At 43.5% G+C, this 25,011-nt stretch overlaps 1 protein-coding gene across 2 annotated transcripts in view; it reads left to right on the forward strand.

The window, feature by feature from the left end:
- Positions 1–248: 248 nt before the first annotated feature.
- The window catches only part of HCK (HCK proto-oncogene, Src family tyrosine kinase), a 139,668-nt gene continuing 114,905 nt past the window's right edge, over positions 249–25,011 (forward strand). Inside the window, exon 1 of one of the 2 annotated variants that reach the window (XM_069243377.1) lies at positions 249–412. The gene's annotated coding sequence lies outside the window, so the exon portion shown is untranslated. Of the gene's footprint in view, positions 413–2,008; positions 2,380–25,011 lie in introns of those variants that run through there. The other variant, XM_069243378.1, reaches the window with a different exon arrangement.

The raw sequence follows: 25,011 nt of genomic DNA on the forward strand, positions 1-25,011 counted from the left end.
TGTGCTTGCTTGCTGTGTATTTTGCGTTAATGTGCGTGTGTGGTTTGTTGAGCTTGGGCACAGGGAAGCCACCAAAACTGCCTCGGGCACTCTAGGCGAAAAAGATAACGAGAGTTCACTCTAATGGGGAGATGCTCGCATTAGAGGAAGGGTGAACGGGCCTGTGCCCAGCCCGGAGATTTGCATGCAGTGGCATTTCACAGAATTAGAGAAGGAACTGCGCTGTAGGAAGTCTTCTTCCTTTTTTCAGACTGACAGGTAGGGCAGACAGACTCCCGGGGCGCGGACGGGCCCAGCTAACATCCACCATCCCAAGGACTGGCACACTTTACGCAGAGGGGGTGCTCCGCCCCGGACGCTGCGCTGTAGAATCCCGTGGGCCCCTCTCGGATCCAGTCGTCCTTTTATCTTGGTATGTACCGTGGCGTGAAGTTTTGCCTGCTGTTTGCGTGTGCGTAAAAATAGTATTTCCTGGACAGAGGAGCGGCGTAGGCACCAGTCTGTTAGAGATTAGGGCGATGCCGACGTGCAAAGAGGTCTGGAGCAGCGTGTAGCTGTGGTGAACAGCGGATGCAGGCTGTGTAGGGGTGGAGTCTGTGAACGGGCCTGGTGGCTGGTCACAGCTATAGTGCTGTTATTTTGTCGTCTCTGTTCTGGGAGTCAGTTCGGATGCTGGGGAAGAGGTACTGCTTCATTCGTGCTCCCCTCCCGCCCTCCTTGCGGTTTGGGCTGGCAGTAAGCAGTGCCATGCGGTAATGACCTTGAGGTACACGTTTCAGGGGCAGAACCACATCTAAGTTGCTCTCAGGTCCACAAAGCTGAATGTTAGTGAAAAGGAGAAGTGAAATCTAAAGAGCGCAGACTTGCGGAGTGGACAAAGGTGGCCCACACCAGAAACCAAAGAACAGAGGAACCAGACGCTCTCAGGAGCCAAAGCAGAGGAGACCGGAACCAGCTTAGAGGGGGGCTGACCGGCCTCTTCTCTCCTCGGATTCAGTACTAAAGTTGAGGAAACACGACAGAACAGCATAATCGGGGGAGCCAAAACTGAGGGACCAACAACCACTCCAGGCATAAAAACAGAAGCGACCTGGCCTCCCTCAAAAAGCCCTAGGCCTCCCCTGGACCTGAAACAGAAGTGGCCTATGTCTCCTTAGAAGCTAAAATCAGAAGAGGCTCATCCTGCCTGCCTCAGGACTTAAAACAGAGGAGATCTACCCCCGGCCCTGAAACAGAGGAGACCTGGTCCCATCAGGGCCTAAAACAGAGGTCGCCTAGGCTCCTTCAGGATCTAAAGACACCAGAAACTCAGGCCCATCCCAGGGCTTAAAACAGATGAGGTACAGGTTCCACCAGAACAAGAATCAATACACCCAGGCCCCTCAGGACCCAAAACAATTGAGAACTGGCCTGCGTCAGGACCTCAAACAGAGCTGGTCTAGCACCTTTGAAGACCCAAACTAGAGGACACCCGGGGCCCTCAGAGCCTAAAACAGTGGAGACTCAGGTCACAACAAGCACACAACTCAAACGAAGGACGCCAAGGACCAAAGGGGAGTGGCGGCTCTGCCTTCCCCAGGACTAAAAACAGAGGACTAGCCCTTCTCCAGACCTGCAGCAGGGGAGACCCAAGCCCCACCCACCCCCCACCCCACGCCCTAAAAACAGAGGAGACTAAGGCAGCGTCAGGCCCTAAAGTGAGCCAACTTTAGGACCCAAAACCGGGGAACCTAGACTTCTAGGAATCTAAAAGTCTAGGCAGTTGAGGCAAACCACCCCCACTCCCGGATCCAATGCACATCAGACCCCCTTAGGATCCGAAGCAGAGGAGACATAGGCCGTTAGCAGTCAAAGCAGACGACTCCAAGGCACACACTTGGAACCACGACACAGGAGACCCCCCATCCCCTCAGTATCCAAAGCAGCGGAGACTCGTACCTCCCCCCCCCCCCCCCCCCCAACACACAGACTCACTCTCAGAATTCAAAGTACAGGACACCCGCACAGCCCCTCCATCCTCACCCCTTCGTCCAAAGCAGATGCAACACCAGGGCAATGAGCTTCGCATAAGGACCGAGGGCATTGCTGAGAAACCCTTCCCATTCCTCCTGAGATTACAGCAGGAACCTTCAGCTGAAGCAGACGCCAGATCTAGAACCTTTCCATTCAGGGCATCAATGAATTCAGTCTCAGGGCCCCGGACCTGGAAGGCTAGTCTATAGTCTGACACATCAGCAGTTTTTTTATTCGGGGATCTCAGCGAGTGTGTCCCCAGTCCGTTCATACTAGAGACTTCCGGACAGGACCCAACCCACTTCCTTCGCAACCCTGCAGTCGGTGGTCCAGCCCTTGGGAAGGCACACCAACCACGAGCCACAGGTAAGTGACATCAGTGATGCAGGGTGCCTCGTCTCCTATGTCATTTCACCTGTACATCTGTGTGCACTTTGTATTTCACACGTGCCAACCCCTGGCATGGCTGGCTCCCCGTTTTATCTTTCTGAGATAGATAGCAGTAGTACCACTGAGATGGGTACGTAACAGGAAAGTTAATCAGAGAACTTGGACACCCCAATAAATGTAAAATTGCTGAATTAAAATAGATTGTGTTCTTATACAACGGACGAATGTGCGGACAAATAGTTTTTTCTTTTAATATTTTTTGCGTGCCACTGAGATGTCAGTTACTTCCTTGTTGATTTTGTGCAGTTTATCTCTAGGCAGCGAAAACGAGGAAGTAATTGTTGCTAGAATGAGAATCGCCCTAGTGTTCAGAGGCGTTGAGCCCACAGCGGCCCCTGCCCAGCGCTTTGAAAGTTTATTACAGTGGTCAGCATCTTTCATTACTTCCGGGACAATGGTGCGATTGTCCTCGAGCCTCGTCCCTGGCTGTGTATTTGCATGGATCCCCATTCGAACGACCGACGTTCATCCAACCGAAAGCGCACACAGGATTTCCTTATACTGAAAGGCGCTGCGATGACTCCCCAGTGGAAGACTGCGCGCTATACAAATGCTAATTACTAACAACAATTAATTCATTTTTGAAGGGTTCAGGCATCTCTTCCTGCTCAAGCCTTCCGATAACTCAGGCTGCATTTTCGTCCCACTCGGGCTAAGACAACACAGAGGGCGCCAACAGAACCGAGGCCGTTGCAGGCTGGCCAATGAATGTACTCATACATCAGCAGTCACTACTTTCAGCTCACTCAGATCGCCTTCCTATCAATGCCTGCATACATTCATCCATCTATTCATCCGTCCTTTCAAACGTATCCGTAAGTCTGTCCATCCTTCATTTTATCCTTTCTCACTCCACCCATCCGTGTGACCGTTCCTCCATCGAACATTTAATCCAGGGCAGATTTTGTTTTTTATGAAGTAAAAATAATATCCAGAGAAATGCAAAATTCCACGAGCAAAACTCTGTTTCGCTCGCTCAAAGGCCTTAAATCCTGGAAAGGTATCACAGTATCCGAAATTTGAAATAACCAACAGGCCGTGGATATAAATAGTATACTATAAGCAAATGCAATGAGATTAATTCTGGCCCAAAACGCGTTTCTTTTTCTACCGCTGACTACATATCATGCCTTCGGAAATGTTCTGTGAGGCCGGACGGTGGCCTGACCTCTCGGTGGCAGCCATTTTGGCATTGTGGACTTCATTAGTATCGACAGGTGAAAGGCAGCCAGTTAATGAATGTAAGGGCCAGATTACCAATGCCCTAGCACCACCGCACGCCACTTTTGGTGACGCTCTGGTGGCGCTGTGCAGTGTGCCACATTTACAAGGGGTGCTAAGCCACTTTTTTTGGTTTAAACCCACTTCATAAATATGGGCCCCTCCGACGCAGTTTTCTGCTGCAGAGGGTCGTGCAATGGGTGTTGCTGTGGGCGTTCCACTGCAACCCCCATTGCTTTTGACACTGCCCCAGATTTACAAGAAAACGTAAAACTAACCTGCACCCCAGGGGTGGAGTTAGCATGGCACAACGAGGAGAATCACTTTTATTTCTCCTTGTTTTTGCTTTTTCTGTGCCACAGAAGAGCAAAAGGCCATGAATGATTGTTTTTGTGCAGGAACGTGTTGTTTCCTGCACATAAACCATCCTTCAATAATGACGATTTGGTACATCTATGTGTGCTGTATTCTGCAGCACACATAGAAGTGCCAATTCACCATTGTAGATTATTTATGTGCAGGAAGGGACACCTTCCTGCATATAAAAAATGAATCCCCTTAACTCAGACACCCATGTACCATGGTGCAAGGAGGCCTGCTTTTTCTCGCTAGGCAGCTACACTTAGCGCTAGACAAGGGGGAAACACAAGGTTGTGCTGTATTTTAGTAGATACAGCACATCCCTGCGTATGTAACGTGATGCAGCGCAGTGCTGGCAGTTTTGGCACTGCGCCACATTTTAGTTACTCTGACCTAAGTGTCAAAGAGGAGAGCTCAAATAGCTGACCTCTTGATCTGCTGGCTTTGCCTCATTTTGGTTCAGTTTAGTCTTTATTGCCTTTTTAAGTAAACAACCTTTACTGAATAACTTACATTTATCTTACTTTATCAGTTCATGTTTTAAAAAAATAACACAATCACTGTAGTTGTAAATTGTTTCTATATAATGTTTACTCCCCCGAATGAGGAGTTGAAGAGTTTTTTACGAGTAGCACGTCACTCCACATACCAAGGTTAGATGTAAATAGGGAGAAGATTAGTCATATATGATTTCTTTTCCCTTGTATGAATCATTGTGGTAAGTTTGTTAAGTTTGTGTTTACTCTAGTATTTTGAATAGAGACAGATAAACTGAGGTGGATTAGTAAATGGAAGATGTGAGATGTTATTGGGAGTGGTGGACATGTGCACTTGTAACCTGGAAGAATTGGAAAGAAAAGAGTCTGGAATGACGTTTCAGTCAGAAAGGTTTGGGATGAGTCAGAGAATAGAGGGAGAGGGAGAGGTGGAAAGTTTGTTTAAATAACCAGTTAATTAATCTATATAGACAAACACCCATACACTTAAATTTATACATATGTAAGTAATGACACATACACATTACATTTAGTAATATTTCTGTACAAGGCATAAATCGCAATATGTATACCCATATGAAGATACAAATAATAATATTAAGGTTGTCTGACATACATGTTTTACATAAATCTATATAGACGATTTTTATATCCAAATCTATTATTCCTTTATAGTTTCTTTCCCTTTAGTCATATTTACGTACTCTGACATATATGGATTATCATTGAAAGAAGCATAAACCCAAACACAGACACTCATCTAGATACTAAGACATACATATATAAGTACTCACACACACACTTACAGATACCTTCCTATACTAAGCGTAACCCCATTTTTAAAATTTCAAAGTTTATTTTTATACCTTTATATAGAGGTACTTTTCTTATAATCATAATTGTTTGATCTGACTTATTTGTGTCATCATACAAAAAAGTATAAGCCCGTATACAAACACTCATCTACATATGTGTTATATATATTCTACATATGTGTTTTTTATATATATATATGTGTGTGTGTGTGTACATATATATATGTATTCAAAAAACTGGTGCAATACAAGTGCACACCAAGGGCAGCACAACATCCAAACAAGCTCGTAAAAATGTAGAGTCAAAGACCACTTATATAAAATTTCGTCGGCTTCAATTTATTGAAAAAAGTTCAAATGCAGGTTAGATTCACACCGCATGAAAAAATATAAGAGGCACAATAAAAGAGTCACTAATGTGCCCACCAGGAACAAACACACGCTGTCCCAACCAAATGTCGACGCGTTTCGGCAATAGCCTTCAACTGGACATTGGCAGACATTTTTACACCCAACTATTTAAACCCTATAGTCCTTCTTTGTTATTGACTACATAACCAAGGAGGAAGTGCAAACAGAGCGGCCATTTTGTAACATAACAATTTTAAATTTCAAAATTAGAAAATAGTGACCCTGTGCTTGGATGGGATATAAATTTTAAAATATAACGTTATGTATTTCTTTTATATTGTAATACAGCATCACATATATGATATAATCACTTGTAAATGCATAAATGGATATGTATTCTCAATCAATAATTATTAAATACAAGGAAGAGAACAACCCATTTACATATTTTTTTCCTTTTTTCTTTCTCTCTAAGATCAAAATATTGTCCACTTTTTACTTGATAATTCTAAAAGCATGATATATAAATAGATAGATAAATATGTGTACTATAAATTAATTACAATACAGTCAATCTATATACAAGCTATAAATAAATAAATGGAATAATTCAATTCAATTTGTATCAAAGAATGACAATAAAAGATATATAAAAAGGACGAATGTATAAATAAATGTTAATAACCAAGATTCTGTACAGTTTATACTGATGTATAGATATCTCAATTAATCTTAATAACAATATTAAATTCAATTATGAATAAATAGTTACACAATTCATAAAAATGGTAAAAAAAGTCCTCTAGATATGAATATGATGTCAACAGAAAAAAGAAAAAATTGTTATGTCCATAACACAGGCAAAAATACCATTGATCTTGGAATTAAGAAATTACAAAAAGAGCCCATCAAATTCGACAACAGGGATATCCATATATATAATAATGACATGCATATGCATGTAATGGATAAACATGCAGTCACATTCCAGTTTTTTTTTTTACAATAAAGTATTTATGTATTTACAACACATATATACATCCATTTTTCATATACATACATGCGCCTACACATACATAGATGTTTACAGATACATCTCCATTCAGAGCTGAAACCCATACTGATGCACACATGCACGTGCACACAAGAGCTATATACTAATTTTGTATTAACATTCAGCTGTCGTTAGTTTTACAATTCATAATAAATGAAAGTTTTAAAAAGCAGTTTTCATCTGTAGAACGGCCTGTTAAAATAAGAGCACCAGCCTGATATCCGAAATCTGATATATAAGTTGATCTTTTCTAATTCGTGCCCTAATTAACTATCGACTAACAAGATGCTGTTGGGCCATCTAGACAAAGAGTAAAATGGTGGTCGGTCACCAATGGCATAACATCAGTTAAGAAGCTTATTTGCAGAGCACACTCTCACTCTAGAGGAGGTTCTTGTCGTTGATAACAGATATTTATTGTTACCCAGTTTAACAGAACTCATGGTAAGTTGCTGAGTCAGGGACGCATCTGATTATTTTTTCATACTCACAAAATAAACCAAGTACGCTCTATTACCATTGCGCCTGCTGGCTCTGTGTAGTGCTTTCCTCTTATTTAGTTTCTAAGCACTAACATAACACAACAGAAAGGCACTTGTGAGGTCAAAGAAGACTTTTATTGTTGTTAATTCTTCCCCAACCACAATATTTATGAATGAATGACGAATTAGTAGCTTTCAAGTCCGCGTTAATCAAACAAACTATATCAGTTTGCAATATACACAGCAGGTTATATTTATAAGATATTGAATGCAAAGCAAAACAAATACTTCACCGTGTGGGAACTATTTACAGCTACATCTTTCTAAGGTCTGCAAGCTGATGACCCCTGTCAGCCGCGAGAAAGAGTTTCATCTACCCACACGGGATGCTGGCAGCCTGCGCCAAGCTCCAGCACGAGGTCCGGCAGATTCAAATCTCACTCTCTGCAGCCTGTGTCATTCGTTACAAAGGTGTGCCCCCTCCTCTCAGACCTGGGAAACTGAGCAAGCCCTTTGGAGACTGGCCAGGTCTCCAAGACTACTCCTGTTCCCAAGCTCAAGCGAAGAAAAAACAACACCCATGTACTCTCTCTTATCATGTCTAGTCTACTGTGAGAAAAACATCTTGGTTCTCTGGTGCAAAAACACAGCTTGGAAAAATACAGCTTGGATTCTCAACTGCAATGTCTAACTCCACGTTAAAGGCAATAGGCAGCTAACCTAAATATCAAATGCAATGTCATGTTAAAGGCAATAGGCAGCTAACCTAAATATCAAATGCAATGTCTAGTGTCATGTCAAAGCCAATAAGCATCTAAGCTGAATACAAAATGCAATGTCTTATATCATGTCAAAGCCCATAGGCAGCTGAGCTGAATACAAAATGCAATATATAATATCATGTCAAAGCCAATAGGCAGCCAAGCTGAATACAAAATGCAATATATAATATCATGTCAAAGTCAATAGGCAGCGGAGCTGAATACAAAGTGTAATATATGATATCATGTCAAAGCCAATAGGCAGCGGAGCTGAATACAAAATGTAATATATGATATCATGTCAAAGCCAATAGGCAGAATATCTAATAGCATGTCAAAGTCAATAGGCAGCTAAACTGAATACATCATGTCAAAGTCAATAGGCATGCAATGTCAAAGCCAATAGGCGGCTAGACTGGATACAGCATGTCAAAGCCAATAGGCAGAATACAGAATGTAATGGCTAATGCAATGTCAAAGCCCATAGGCGGCTCAACTGAATACAGAAAGTAATGGCTAATGCCATGTCAAAGCCAATAGGCAGAATACAGAATGTAATGACTAATGCAATGTCAAAGCCCATAGGCGGCTAAACTGAACAAAACATACCATGTGCTACTGGTGAACATTGAGCAACTAATATGCGCAGTGGTGAAACACAAAGTCATTGGTCAAAACAAACTTTATCAAATGGCAGTACATTCCGCTCTTTGACCAATGAATTTTTGTTTCACATATCTCTTGTTTCAAACAAAAACAAAAAACATCAGCACAAACAAAAAAACATTATGATCAAAGCAATCCCTGTAAAGCAATAGAAGTGAATTAACACATTGATCTCATAACTTTTCACATCAGATACATCTACATAGAAAAGACTGAGCAATTTTTTTTTCTCTGAATGAGTCTCTAATTCAACAGTGTTAGCAATTTGATGTGGCATGAGTTCTCATGTAAAGGGGCACGGTCCACCTGAAAGGTTTGCTGGAAGGTAAGCAAAAGTCAGAGTTCCATACGAGAGGGAAAAAAAAAAAAAAAACACAGCTTAGTCCCAGTGGAAGAATGCAATCAAACAAGTTGAACTTGAACCGAAGGCGCAGTTTGCGCAAAATGGATCCATGGTGCTGGCACTTTACTCAGCCAGGTTCAGGTTGGGGGTTCGGTCCCTTCCCCGACCCCACACGCACACACCGGAAGGGGGACCACACAGCACACTCAGGGACAGTGGCGAAACGTGGTCGGATCTGCAAAAGAAACAAGTAGGACTTTTCTTGCAAATAACATTTTTCATTTAAACTGCACCCTTCCTCTTTCTTTCCCTGTTTTATAATCAGCAGGACGTTTTTGGGGCCCTTTGTTATATTCACTGCAGGTTCTGGAGGGTCACTTAGGGCTTCAGCCCACACATCAGCACTGAGGTTTTTATCTGCTGCGCCACAGCTTCCCTTTTCTTGCACTGTCAGAAGGGCTGGGGCAGACTCCTTCTTTAACAAACCTCCATTCACTGCACTTTTGCCAATTTGGGCCATTCTGTCTCCAATTTGTATGCATGAATCAGATTCTTTTCTAGGTATCAGCATAATTTCGATTTTTCCTTGGTAATTTGCAGCAATCACTCTCCCTAAAACCTGATCAATTCGCCATTTCTGTCCTGGTAACTTTCCTCTCCCCAACTGCTCTGTGACTGCTTGCATGACAGATTGCTTTTGTGCGTGCTGCACAGTTTTTATCAAATCTAGGGGAATGTGCATCTCTCTCATCTCTGCCCACCTGTAAGTGGCTTTTTCTCTCAGCTGTTCACATTTCTGGGGCACCCACTTAGCCATCCCCACTAAGGCAGAATTCTGGGTGTACACTTCTCTCTCTGCATTTTTCTCATTAACATCTGCAAGGTAATTGAACCAGTTAGGTGCTAAAACATTAACAATGAACCAAAAATCAGCATAAAAATGACACATCTCACGTAGCTCTTGCTTTAAAATCTGACACACATTATACAACGCTGTTCCTTCTACTGTGCCAGAAAGCAACATTTCAGTCAATGAATCATTAGTAAAACAAACATGCTTTTTATCTTCAGTAGACACAAATTCAAATGGTGCACACAACTTCATTGATAACTCTTTTACCTGTGGTACTCTAGCCCTGTCTTGCAAGTACCAGATCCATTGTATGATTCTAGCTAGGGGCACTATTTTCTTTCCTTGTTCATGATTTACATGTACATCAGTTTTTCCTTCTTGCACTGCGCAGAAACCTAAAGTCTGCATTATTTCATTTGCCAAATCACAAGCGCGCAGCTGCATATAATTTTTCACAGTGACCATATACAAAAGTGTTAGGATTTCACTCAAATGAGGGCTATTCTTTTTCCAAAAATCAAACAAGCTAATGAAACTCGGTGCATTTTGCAACGGTAACTCGTAAATCACATTCTGGTCTCTCTCGGTGTTATCAGTTAAGGAATGCATTTTGTCTGCCAAAAACCCTGGCTCACACGAAAACTCAGTGCAGCTCGGAGCTGTCTTAACCCCCTCATTACTGGAATGGGACAAGAAAGATTCTTCAAAAACAGCCCTTTTATAACTTTCAGCATTATTTTGAATTATTGTATCCTGGCTAATTTGCTCACGTAAATTCCTATTTTCATGTTCCAACTTCCTACATTTCTCCTGCATTTCTCTGTAAGCAGATAAAGGTATCCAGACATTTCTGTCATCATTACTTCCAAAACACACGTTTTCTACATATGTACAAGCATTATCAGGCATTTTAGCTACACATGCATTTTCTTCTGTAATTCCCCAAACAGAAAACAATTCACAGTTTTTCTTAGCACCATCAGGCAGTTCATCAACACATGTATTCTCAGACATGGTCTGCCGTGCTACTGTGATTCTCCAAACAACAAACAATTCACAGTTTTTCGTAGCACCATCAGGCAGTTTAACAACACATGACATGGTCTGCCGTGCTACTGTGATTCTCCAAACAACAAAAAACAATTTCTGTAACTCTCCAAATAACAAAAAAAACAATTACACTTTTAAAGTGTGCACTTAGAAATCTACTAACTCGTCAAACCCCTTCTTAATCACCTCTTAATGACCGACACCCCACTCCTGGTACCAATTGTAGTGCTTTCCTCTTATTTAGTTTCTAAGCACTACCATAACACAACAGAAAGGCACTTGTGAGGTCAAAGAAGACTTTTATTGTTGTTAATTCTTCCCCAACCACAATATTTATGAATGAATGACGAATTAGTAGCTTTCAAGTCCGCGTTAATCAAACAAAATATATCAGTTTGCAATATACACAGCAGGTTATATTTATAAGATATTGAATGCAAAGCAAAACAAATACTTCACCGTGTGGGAACTATTTACAGCTACAGCTTTCAAAGGTCTGCAAGCTGATGACCCCTGTCAGCCGCGAGAAAGAGTTTCATCTACCCACACGGGATGCTGGCAGCTGGCGCCAAGCTCCAGCACGAGGTCCGGCAGATTCGAATCTCACTCTCTGCAGCCTGTGTCATTCGTTACAAAGGTGTGCCCCCTCCTCTCAGACCTGGGAAACTGAGCAAGCCCTTTGGAGACTGGCCAGGTCTCCAAGACTACTCCTGTTCCCAAGCTCAAGCGAAGAAAAAACAACACCCATGTACTCTCTCTTATCATGTCTAGTCTACTGTGAGAAAAACATCTTGGTTCTCTGGTGCAAAAACACAGCTTGGAAAAATACAGCTTGGATTCTCAACTGCAATGTCTAACTCCACGTTAAAGGCAATAGGCAGCTAACCTAAATATCAAATGCAATGTCATGTTAAAGGCAATAGGCAGCTAACCTAAATATCAAATGCAATGTCTAGTGTCATGTCAAAGCCAATAAGCATCTAAGCTGAATACAAAATGCAATGTCTTATATCATGTCAAAGCCCATAGGCAGCTGAGCTGAATACAAAATGCAATATATAATATCATGTCAAAGCCAATAGGCAGCCAAGCTGAATACAAAATGCAATATATAATATCATGTCAAAGTCAATAGGCAGCGGAGCTGAATACAAAGTGTAATATATGATATCATGTCAAAGCCAATAGGCAGCGGAGCTGAATACAAAATGTAATATATGATATCATGTCAAAGCCAATAGGCAGAATATCTAATAGCATGTCAAAGTCAATAGGCAGCTAAACTGAATACATCATGTCAAAGTCAATAGGCATGCAATGTCAAAGCCAATAGGCGGCTAGACTGGATACAGCATGTCAAAGCCAATAGGCAGAATACAGAATGTAATGGCTAATGCAATGTCAAAGCCCATAGGCGGCTCAACTGAATACAGAAAGTAATGGCTAATGCCATGTCAAAGCCAATAGGCAGAATACAGAATGTAATGACTAATGCAATGTCAAAGCCCATAGGCGGCTAAACTGAACAAAACATACCATGTGCTACTGGTGAACATTGAGCAACTAATATGCGCAGTGGTGAAACACAAAGTCATTGGTCAAAACAAACTTTATCAAATGGCAGTACACTCTGTCATCATCTCCAACCTAACAAATCATTGTGTAGTAGAGTTCCTCACAATACATTTGTGGCAAACACCTTTGCTTTCAATTTTCTTAAGATTGTAATCAATTGAGACATTGTAAGTAGTATCTGCATATACAACTATAGACATCATTTTACAATAAGGACCTCGTAGTTAAGCTACAGTGGTCAGTCCAAGGGAAAACAATTGAAAACTTTGAGGCTCATCATGTAGTTTGGCTTTTCCATTCAACCGCTGCCATTTGTTGTGTCGAGTTCAAATGCGGTGTGAAGAGTACTCCTATGTAAGAGTATTCTTTGACAACCTCCCTTGCTAAAATTAATTTTCCTCCACACTAATTTTAGTACTTTACTTTTTTCGAGGTCATAGATAATTGTCATGGTTATATTTCTAGATGTTGTAACAACCTCTACATGGCCACCAGGTCAGGTCAAACACAACCAAATCATTTATGAATGCTGTGAAAGACATGAAAGTGGCCAAGTTTTAGGAGAAATCTAATAACCATTATCAGAAGCTTTAGCCATTGCAAATGCCAACTAACTTGATTAGACGCTGGGAAGTAGTCAACTATGCGGCTTAATACCCATCATCAGAAGATTTCGCCATTGCCAACTAACTTGATTAAAGACTGGAGAGTAGTTGACTGTGAAGCTGTATAAGTTGATGCCCATTCTAAATGCTTTTGAACAGTTGCACCAAAGCCCTATCCTTGCCTGCTACGTTAGAGTTCCACCCGTCCCCGAAAGCCAAGCTATTCAATTGGGAGACGATTCAATCCAATCAGCCCAATGAGATGGAATCAGATAAGCATAAAACTTCTCTGCAAACAGTGCAATTGCCCTATAAATGCCTGAGATTCATTTGGGTGCTTTTTGTAAATAGGGACTAGGTGACTACGCTTTAAGGGTGGTGTTACTGTTGGAGTGTGGGTCACTTTTTGAAATAATGGGATTGTGTCATTAGTCCAAAAATAGGGTTCTGCTTCAGTACTGCAATAAACACACCATTCAGGCCAATCACTTGAAAGAACCTCACCTGAGTAATCAGTTTCTAGTCTCTTGAACATTCACATCTCTGGCCCTTATTTCATGTGCTAGCAACACCTTTTTATATTTGGTATATATACATGAATTACTACCCTATACATTATTTATATATTCAACCAATTGCCTGTTTTTGCCCTATCTGGATGTGAACCCGGATTAGAACAATTTCGGGCAACCAATGATCATAACTTACCATGATGTGCATTTGGAATTAGTTCAGTCATCTTTTTCCATTCCATACTTTACCTGTCTATCTTCATTTCCTTTTTCCTTCTGCAATATCTTAAGATAAATCCACACGTCACTATTACATGGAAAGGTACTGGCCTCATGCCCAGTAATTAGCAGATGTTTGTGCACGACTACAGAAATTTGAATAAACCAGAGTGGTAATAAATCAAATACTCTTCCCAGTCTTACCCTTTTATCTTTTTGTGTTTATTCAACATAAAGTAATGTTCTTAGATACATTTGTTGGAAAAGAGCATATCAAATTTTGTGCATGATCCATTATACTCCTGTGAATTCTTCTTAAACATTTTGCATTTTGTGTGCAAGGGAACATACAGGAAAGAAAACATCCAGCATCTTTTGTACCATTCAGTTTCAATGGAACTCCTTCCATCCAAGTGTCTATACCTTCAATATGTCAAAGCTGGCACAGTGTCAGTCAATCCAGGCAACTCCGCAAAAGGGCTCTGAGACACATATTACAAAGCCCCATGTACAGGGTATTAAGTTCTGACATTGGTTTATAGTTATACCTAAGAAAGTGGCTCAGTGGAAACTCCTGTTTCTTTATAAGCACTGCCCGTCACCAGATTCTTCTGGGCTCATGGCAATCCAGCCATCCACTCCATATTTTCATGATTTTATGTGGGAAGCCTTTATGCTTGTATTTCTCTTGCTCTGTAGTCATGCACCAGTTGTTACCCATACACCAATTCACAAACCTGGGCATAGCCTTGCTTCTTAACAGTCTGGTTGTGTCCAATTTAGCCACAGCTAGATTGGTGCCACATAGCAATTTATGATGTCTTGGTGGTGGCTGGTCTCCCTGCAGCATGATCTCGCCATTCCACTCCATACAGATCTCAAAGACCCTGAAAGTTATTCACCCACTTACGTTCCTCTAAAATTCAGCCACCTTTGGCCAGTCTAACCACATGTGGAACAATGTCCTGAGCAAACCACAGTCCCTTGGACATGTGTCCTATTGGGTATAGCCAAGCCACGGAAGATGTTTTCAGGTATGATATGTGAAGTGCAAAAACTTTTGCTGTGTCAGCCATAGGCCAGCCCTTATGGATACTTTCCTGGTACCCCAGTTGGCTTCTTCTCAGTCAGAGTCATCCAGGACACCCAAGTCTAATCCCCATTTGAACTTTACCATATCTAGTATGTAGGGGGAATTGTTAATCAATGTTTTCTAGATTTCAGAAATTGCCTTACTTCCCAAAGGCTCCATCAGCACCCTACATTTGGAAATAATCTTCGATATCACTCCTGATTCTTTGTATCATCCTAAAACATGTTTCAAATGCACATATTTGAATGCCCGAGTTTCATCCTGTTCAAACTCCTCCCTAAGTTATGCATACGGTTTCACTTCAGTCGTCCCCCTAAACTCCCCAACTTTAGATATCCCTAATGTCTCCCACTTCCAGAGCCCCTCGAGAGGTTACAGTTCCTTCAACTTTTGGGTATCTGATAGAGGAGTCTCCCTTATGATGGTACCCTGCCAGCTCACTATGCATTTAGTTGCATGTCAGGCCAGACTCACCATCCTTGTAGGCTCAGGCATTGTGTGTGGGCTGGGTACACTCTAGTTCCCATGACCTCTTAGTCATTTCATAATGTAAGGTCAGTTCAAGAGGAGAACGCTTAGTCATTTAAAACCACTAGCAGGGACGGACAGAAGTACGTGTATATGTCCAGAAGTGATTTTTCCCCATTATAAACCATCTCATTGAGCATGGTTAGCGATAGTCGCAAGGATCCTTCCTAAGTCTGCATTAAAAGAATGCTGACGACACCCAGAAGGGCACATTCTATAGCTTGTTAAGGAATCTTAGCAGGGAAATAATTTTATACATCGCTGCATTTCCAAACAGCAAGGGCAGAACTCTCCACCTATTTGTCATGTCTGCTCTTAAGTGTTCCACTGCCACAAGTAAGTTATGTCTGTGACATTTGTCAGTGTCATTCATAATATACATTACAAAATACTGGAAACCAGATATTGGGGGTGATTCTAATTCTGGCGGGCGGCGGAGGCCGCCCGCCAGAATTCCGCCCCCATAATACCGCTCCGCGGTCAGAAGACCGCGGAGGGTATTATGAGTTTTTCCCTGGGCTGGCGGGCGGTCTCCAAAAGACTGCCCGCCAGCCCAGGGAAAAACTCCCTTCCCACGAGGATGCCGGCTCGTAATCGAGCCGGCGGAGTGGGAAGGTGCGACGGGTGCAGTAGCACCCGTCGCGTATTTCAGTGTCTGCAAGGCAGACACTGAAATACCTTGCGGGGCCCTCTTACGGGGGCCCCTGCCGTGCCCATGCCATTGGCATGGGCACGGCAGGGGCCCCCAGGGGCCCCGCGACCCCCCCTACCGCCATCCTGTTCATGGCGGCTTTCCCGCCATGAACAGGATGGCGGTAGGGGGGGTCAGAATCCCCCATGGCGGCGCAGCAAGCTGCGCCGCCATGGGGGATTCTGAGGGCAGCGGTAAACCGGCGGGAGACCGCCGGTTTACCCTTTCTGACCGCGGCCAAAGCGCCGCGGTCAGAATGCCCTGCGGGGCACCGCCGGCCTGTCGGCGGTGCTCCCGCCGACCCTCGCCCCGGCGGTCGAAGACCGCCGGGGTTAGAATCAGCCCCATTGTCACTTGGTGCAAAAAGTGAAAATCTGCCATTGGAGTTCATTGCATCAGAGAGGTATATGATGGGTTTCTGCAAATTGATGCAGAACCCTGGATACTCTCCATATAGTCGGAACACTTCAAGTACCTTGTCACTTGAGTTTTCTGGATCCGCTGAATAGAGCGGAATGTAATCTGCAGAGAGCGATACCCTTGAGTAATACCTGTTCTCCCAGTTCAGACCCCTCATTAAGGCATCCCGTCTGGCATGGAAGCCATTGGTTCCACTATCAGATCGAATAAAATGGGGGACTGCGGCTACCCCGGTCTGGTCTAGGTGCAGTGTCGACAATGTCCCCTTGACTTTAAAGAGCCCGAGTCTTGGTGTGTACATATTTTAAACAAGTTTATGTGTCAAGCTACGTAAAATGGAATATACTATTCCTCTTATTCCATGCAAAATACCAAATTGTAATACCTCAGTTAGGAGCATGAGGGAAACTGGGGTAAATGGTAAGAAACCATAGACACTGATTTAGAATGCTCTTTAAGCACCTCCCCTCCTACCAGGATACAGGCACATAGGTGAATTTTGCAGAAGAGAGTAGAGCAGTACTGTGGAGATCATGCGAAGGCAGGAAGTCGACTGGAGAACAGCTTCAGGGCGCCTAATACTGTGGTGAAGTTTAGGAAAACTGGAGAAGTTTAGTGTTCATCTTCTGCACCCACAGATCAAGGAAAGAACCAGAGTTCTATAAGAAAGGAAAGAATAAGAGGAAGCAGAAACCAGAGAGAAGGAAGACAACAAAGCGTAGGGAACACTAGGCCTTGTGGAGAAACAATAGGAATGCAGAAAACTGAAACAAGAGAATTTGTGAGGCACCTACCAAGTGTCTGCGAGATGCTAATATGCTGCCATTTCCCTGGAAACCACTTCTCTGACCAGAAATGTAACAATGCTAGCTCCTATGCTAGCTCCGTCTCTAAACCCAGAAGTGTAACAATGCGAGCTCCAATGCAATTTTCAATGAACCTGCCTTCCACAATCTCCATCAGAACTGATACGAGGTCTTAAAGTCTTGATGCTGGTCCGTAGACACAAAACCCCACAACCTTGCTTCAGGATAGTTCTAACACTATGATGTTGGTACCAACGAGCATCCTACTGAGAAATACAAACAAGAAGCACCACTCCACCTAGTCAAATGCCTTTTCCACTTAAATCAGCAAAAGCAGTGTTGGCACATTGTCCAGGTGTGTAAGTTCTAGAATTTGGTGCAGCCTTCTGAGGTTATGCCTTGTCGTTCTACTGGTCATGAATCCAGATTGATCAGAGTGTAGTAGTGTGGCAATGGTGGTGCAGAGTCTAGTCACCAACAAATGTTAATATTTAGAAGTGTGACTGTCCTATATAATGCATAGCTCTTTCGGGGTTACCAGTATTTTTGATCAGTGCTAATGTGGCCATCCACCCTCATTCACTGCCTCAGTCTGTATTGTCAATACCTTGTCAGTAATATTCCCAGGTATGCATGGAAACAATTCTGCACAGGACCCATTGGACCTGGTTCCTTCCCACTCTGCAAGGATTTTGTAATGGCTATCTCCCCAGCCTCAAGGGCATAGTACAACTCAAAAGTGTGTTTTTTTTCAACCTCCTCCGATCCTTTAGTTAGCTGTGAGCTATGCAGCGCTGTATAATATGCAGCAAAGACATTTACTGAAGCCCCGTTACAAGTCACTCTCGTCCCGTTGTCAAGCTTTGCAGTCAGTTTGCTCGCCTTATTGCCGACCTCATATATTAGCGTTTACTCACAGAGGTATGTCTTTCTAACCCTCTTTTCTTGCAGAGCACTATATTCTTCCAGTTTGGGAATCATTTAAATCAGGACCTCCTGAGTACCACTTTTAATATATTCCCCCTCCAGTCTAGGTACGCCTGCCTTCAGCACCTGGAGTGACTGTTGCTGGGACCTTTTACTGCCCACTACCGCCGTAATAACCTGCCCCCATATTACCATTGAAGGAATACAGGCTTTTTGCAGGTTTCCATCCTTTTTTCGCCCCCATTTGGACTACGGGCTGGTGGTTTTTGACTCCGACAGTGCACTGAAGCCTGCTAACCAGGCCCCAGTGCCAGTGCTCTCTCCCTAAAACTGATGTATGCATATTGGTATCCCCAATTGGCAAGGACTTTAACCCCCTTATAAGTCCCTAGTAAATGGTACCAATGGTACCCAGGACATGGGAGTTAAAGGGGTCCCCAGGCATGAACACTGTTTTTGCCACCCTGAGTGACCCAAGTAAAGAGCTGACGGCAGGCCTGCCATTGCAGACATCAAGAACAGTGCAAATTTTTCCAACTCAACTTTGCCCTCACCATGTGTGACAAAGTCAAAGCACTACTTTTAATGTATGCCAGTCACCCCAAGGTAGGCCTCATAAGCCCAGGAGGCAGGGTGCATTATATTAAAGGTGTAGACATATAAGTGCAAGCCTATATGTCCCTATAATAGTCCCTTTCCATTCGGGGCTACTATAAGTGGTCAGGGGTCCATAGGCTGATATGGGTTGACACCTTGGCTTTCCAAGGACACAAGCTTCCTTTTGGCCCAGCTGAAGTATGTCATGTTTGGTATCAAACCCTTGTCTCATTTAACCTGACTTCATTCCTAGGTCAGATTCAATGTGTCATGCACCCTCGTGGCTACATTAAAGGTTGCCGACCTGGTTGCCCCAGCCCTTGCTGTGCCTGGGCTGGCAGCCTTCGAGCTGCTGAAACCGAGAAAATAATCTGGCCCCCAGCCAGGAGGTGTGAACACCAGGAGGTGTGAACACTTGGGCCAATGAGTTTGCTAAAGACAAACCTCCGTAAACCTTTATTTCCACTCCTTAGAACACATGCTGCCTTTAGAGGTTCATGGTTACATCCCCTTGACAGCACAGCAGTTTGCTGGGCATGAACCCAAGGGAACACATCCTTGTCCTTCTACACCTCACCGCAGTAGAATCATTGGGTTGGATGTCTGAGTCCTCAGCACGGCCTCCGCATTACCTCCAATGCCCTTGATGATTCTTTTCACCCACAGGCCTGCTCCTTGTTACCTCTCTGCCATGGTTCCCCTGTGCATACCTCTGTACTGTGATGTCGCTGCCTAGTTATTTTGAGTAGGCTTGATCAGCTTGTTGCATCAGCCTCTCTGACTTCCCTTTGACCTTATGCCAGCGGCTCGCCTGTAATGCAGAGCAGAGCACCTAGGTGGAATCACAGCTATAATATGGATCCAACAAATATCAAAATATCAGAAATTAAATATCGAGAACAAAAATATTGACTCTGTATACAAATTGACCACATTTCAGACAACATAAAAGAATATTTGTAAAAGTCATCATAAACGTGGCATAAAGTACAGACTTTGCAAATTAACCTCTTACACTGTGTTAGGTTAGGTACGAGTTTGAGGTGGAATTACTGAACATTTAGGCCCTCATTCCGACCCTGGCGGTCTAAAACCGCCAGGGCCGCGGGCAACGGAAGCACCGCCAACAGGCTGGCGGTGCTTCAGTGCCCATTCTGACCGCCGCGGTCAGAAAAGGGGATCCAGCGGTTTCCAGCCGGATTTCCCCTGGCTGGGCTGAACCTCCATGGCGGCGCTGCTCCGACCCCCTTCCCGCCACCCTGTTTCTGGCGGTTTTGACCGCCAGGAACAGGATGGCGGGAACGGGTGTCGTGGGGCCCCCTAACAGGGCCCCAGCATGATTTTCACTGTCTGCATAGCAGACAGGGAAAATCACGACGGGTGCAACTGCACCCGTCGCACCCCTGCAACACCGTCGGCTCCATTCGGAGCCGGCCTCTGTGTTGCAGGGCCTTTCCCGCTGGGCCGGCGGGTGTTCCCTTGGCGGGCGCCCGCCGGCCCAGAGGGAAAGTCAGAATGGCCTCCACGGTCTTCTGACCGCGGAGCGGCCATTTGGCGGTTCCCGCCAGGCCGACCGGGTCAGAATGACCCCCTTAGTGTTCTGTGCTATTTGAAACAAACCACTGTTAAAGAGGTGTGCATGCACAACAACTTGAATTCAGAATCAGAACAGGTGGGATGCTTTGTGTGTCTGGGAGACCAACTAGAGTCATTGAAAAAATAACGGAAAATAACGGAAAATAAACGTTTGGCTACTTGGCATCACTGTTGCATTAACTGATAATTTTTAGCCACTAAGAACATGTCAAAAGGATAGGAACAGTTTTTGAATGAATAAGTTGAAATACATTTTAGCAAAGCAAGGTCTTCAAATACAAGGCTTTTCTGAGGAGCCCTGCCAGTAAAAGGACAGTGATCATCTGCAGTTTTTACTGCATACAGATTTCCATTGACTGTCTCTTGACAGTTTTGTCCTGACTTTTAAAAAAGAGATGGTATTAGATTATTGATCATGAATCTGGAATCTCCCTTTCGCACTTACTGAGGGCGTAAATAATTATATTTGGTTTGTCATGCTGGCATATATGGGGCATCCTTACTCATTGCTTAACTTGAGCTTGCAAAGGGGAGGCATCATAATATATAATGGTGAATAAATCAACAAGGCAATAATCAAGCTAAAATGATGTGCTCATCACTTCATAAAAATACATTTCAAAACTTGAATACCTTCCTGGAACCTGCTGATGAGAAATTATCAAAGTAATCTTGGATTTTTTTGTATCTAACGTCTGCAATATATGTGACGTGGTTTTTGCAAATGCTTTTCACCTCCAGATGAAAATAAACATTGAATTAAAGATGCTCTTAAAGTAGACAAAATTGTTACTCCAGCAACATTTGTGTGAAGGCACCTTACAATGTCATTTGGACTAGCTCTCCTACACGAAGCTGTCAAATACTACACACCTTGACAAAGTGACACATGTGTTGGCTACGTTGTGACTTGACTCATGTTCTACTGTCTAAACTATTTAGAAATTCCCATTTTGAGTTTTGTTTATTAAAATACAATATAATCTGAACTGAGCTTGATAGATTAAAGTAATTGCAGTACAACAATCTGAAGTTAACAGCATATATATTTGTAAACCTGCTATGGACTATTTATTTAACCTTCACAATAAATTTGTGACTGAAAATAAGGAACTGCATTCTGGATTTTTTGTTTTAGGTGTTTTTTACACTTATACATTTGTTTCTAATAAATGTGGTGGATGGAGGGTAACTATCACTTTGCAGAGCATCCTGTGCTGGATTCCAAGCTCAACTATTACCTCTTCCATTAAACATATAACACAAAGGGGCATATTTACAAGCCCTAGGACCACGTTGCGCCGCCCTAGCGTAATTGTTTACGCAAAGGCGGTGTTAAGGAGGCCTTTCTCCCACGCTGTATTTACAAAGTGGCAAAGTGCTTGTATTGCGCCACTTTGTAAACCCTTGTGGCACATTATACCTGTGCCGGGCATAACGCATGCAAGGGGGGCGTTCCAGTGTAGGGAGGCCCGAAAAACATGGCACACTGAAATTTACAGCATTTCACTGTGTTATTTTTTTCTCTCATTTTAGGCACCTGCTCAGAGCAGGCCTAAAGATGACACACCCATTTTAATCAATGGGCCTCCCTGTGCTTTGTTGCAATAGTGTCAACATTTTTGACGCTAGTATAGCAAAGCGCCACAATAGCGTCAAAAATGTTGACGCTATTGTCCTAACAACCGCCATGGTGCTCCATATGGCAAATACGGTGCAACCATGGTGTCATCAGGTGAGGCAGGGGCAGTGCAAGAAAAATGGTGCATCATTCTTGTAAATAAGTATCTTTGTGTTTTGGCGACAATTTTCAGCCCCTTCATCCTCTGGAATAACCTATACAGAGAAATGTACTTGCTTCAGGCTTTGAGGTGGATCTGGCTCTGAACATGGCTATCACTTCTTTAGTTAATGGACAAATCCATTGCGGTATCAATAGAAACCAAGGCATGTCTATGGTGAGAAGTCCTGTATTTCTACAAAGTGCATCACAGTGATGCACACACTCAGCGCGATCATCAACTCAGGTAAGTTTGTCCAGATGGGACATACAGAGGAAAAGACACACCACGTGTCTAAGCATTTTGTCCCACATTGACATGCACACCTGTTTACACTGAGTGACTGTTCTGCCTCCTACCCACATGTGCCAGTGTGGTGCACTCAGAAGTGGGCACACCACGTATTGAAGCACAGTTGCTGGCCACGAGTGGTGCTCGGTCCCCTACTGCAACAAAGTGCTACAAGGCTCTGGTTTATGTTTATTGCTTTTCTCTTGTTTGAAGTTATCAGGTGGCCCATCTTTCAACTGGTGTCTATTTCCTCCTACGTTTTGTACACATCTAGTTCACCATAGCACCTTTGCTATATTTGGATTGCTACAGTTGTGGTACAGTTTTTCTAAGCAAAGCAAGGTTTCACAGCATATCAATCAATCCAATGTATTCATAGCATGCCCTGGCAAGTCAGCCATGAAATGGAAGCATTGATTAGAATCTTTTATAAATGATAGGAATAGAGGCAAATCATTTCGAGGCTAAGAGGAAGAAGGCTCAGTGCCTCAGTTGTTCAGGTGATGGAGAACAATGTGTCTTTGATAACTTTCCTGAACATGTGAACTCCATGTGCAGCATTTGGCACTAGGGATGTTTACAGAGAAGCAGTTGAATTCTCTGAGTTCTATTAGAGAGACATAACTTTGTTAAAAAGAAACAGCACAGTGGTGAAACGGCAGAAGAGTAGCAATTGGCCGATTCTATTGGACAATTGTGACTGTGGCAAACAGCGGGGCATTTATTTGAGAGATCAATTTGTTTTCAGTTGGCATTAAAAAAAAGTGCAAGAAAGGCTATTGGATTACTGGAATCCATCCTTGAATGATGTGACTGCCATTGGAAAAACCATTGTCTGCTGTTTCCACTAAAGTGTGGTCTGTGGAAGAGGCTATAGGTGGTGCCCTGGGTGCTGCTGTAAGTGATATTGTGACTACCAGGGACAAGTATGTTGAAGCAACCAGTACAAAGGGATCCTGCTATATATGATGTTCTAAAAAGCAACCTAGTTAACAAAAGTAACAGCCCCACCATTGAGAATGAAGTAACACAAATGCATTGGCAAAGATGAAAATCCCGAGGTTTTTGGCTTTTGAAATTCTGTTCCTTATTTACTCAATTAACGCACTGGACTTCAAAAGTCTCCAAGTCACAACTAATTTGTGTGACTTCTTCGTAAGGACCTCATATGTTCATGATCCAAGCTGAGCTAGGTGTGGTTTGAAGACCCAGTGTTTGCTGCCTAGTTACTATGGTGACATTCCTGATATGAATATGGAGTATAAGATAGTCAGCCTGGAATGGATACTTGCAAAATTTGATTGTGCTTTTGAGCCATGAGTTGGACTGGAGCACTTGATACAGTTAAAAAAAAGTTACACCAATTGCACACACATTGAGACCTGCTCCTGTACATGTGAGAGAGGATAGTAACACCAGGCGAGCAAACACGGAGACCTGCTCCTTTACATGTAAGAGAGGATAGTAACGCCAGGCGAGCAAACACGGAGACCTGCTCCTTTACATGTAAGAGAGGATAGTAACACAGGCGCACACACATTGAGACCTGCACCTGTACATGTGAGAGAGGATAGTAACACCAGGCGAGCACACACAGAGACCTGCTCCTGTACATGTGAGAGAGGATAGTAACGCCAGACGCGCACACATTGAGACCTGCTCCTTTACATCTAAGAGAGGATAGTAACACCAGGCGAGCACACACTGAGACCTGCTCCTGTACATGTGAGAGAGAACAGTAACACCAGGCGAGCACACACGGAGACCTGCTCCTGTACATGTGAGAGAGGATAGTAACGCCAGGTGCGCACACACTGAGACCTGCTCCTTTACATGTAAGAGAGGATATTAACACAGGCGCACACATTGAGACCTGCACCTGTACATGTGAGAGAGGATTGTAACACCAGGCGAGCACACACGGAGACCTGCTCCTGTACATGTGAGTGAGGATAGTAACACCAGGCGAGCACACATGGAGACCTGCTCCTGTACATGTGAGAGAGGATAGTAACACCAGGCGAGCACACACGGAGACCTGCTCCTTTACCTGTAAGAGAGGATAGTCACGCCAGGTGCGCACACACTGAGACCTGCTCCTTTACATGTAAGAGAGGGTAGTAACACCAGGCGCGCACACACTGAGACCTGCTCCTTTACATGTAAGAGAGGGTAGTAACACCAGGCGCGCACACACTGAGACCTGCTCCTTTACATGTAAGAGAGGATAGTAACACAGGCGCCCACATTGAGACCTGCTCCTGTACATGTGAGAGAGGATAGTAACACCAGGCGAGCTCACACGGAGACCTGCTCCTGTACATGTGAGAGAGGATAGTAACAGAGGAGCACACACTGAGACCTGCTCCTGTACATGTGAGAGAGGAAAGTAACACCAGGCGCGCACACACTGAGACCTGCTCCTTTACCTGTAAGAGAGGATAGTCACGCCAG

This window comes from Pleurodeles waltl, chromosome 7 (assembly GCF_031143425.1).
Source record: "Pleurodeles waltl isolate 20211129_DDA chromosome 7, aPleWal1.hap1.20221129, whole genome shotgun sequence".
NCBI lineage: Eukaryota > Metazoa > Chordata > Amphibia > Caudata > Salamandridae > Pleurodeles > Pleurodeles waltl.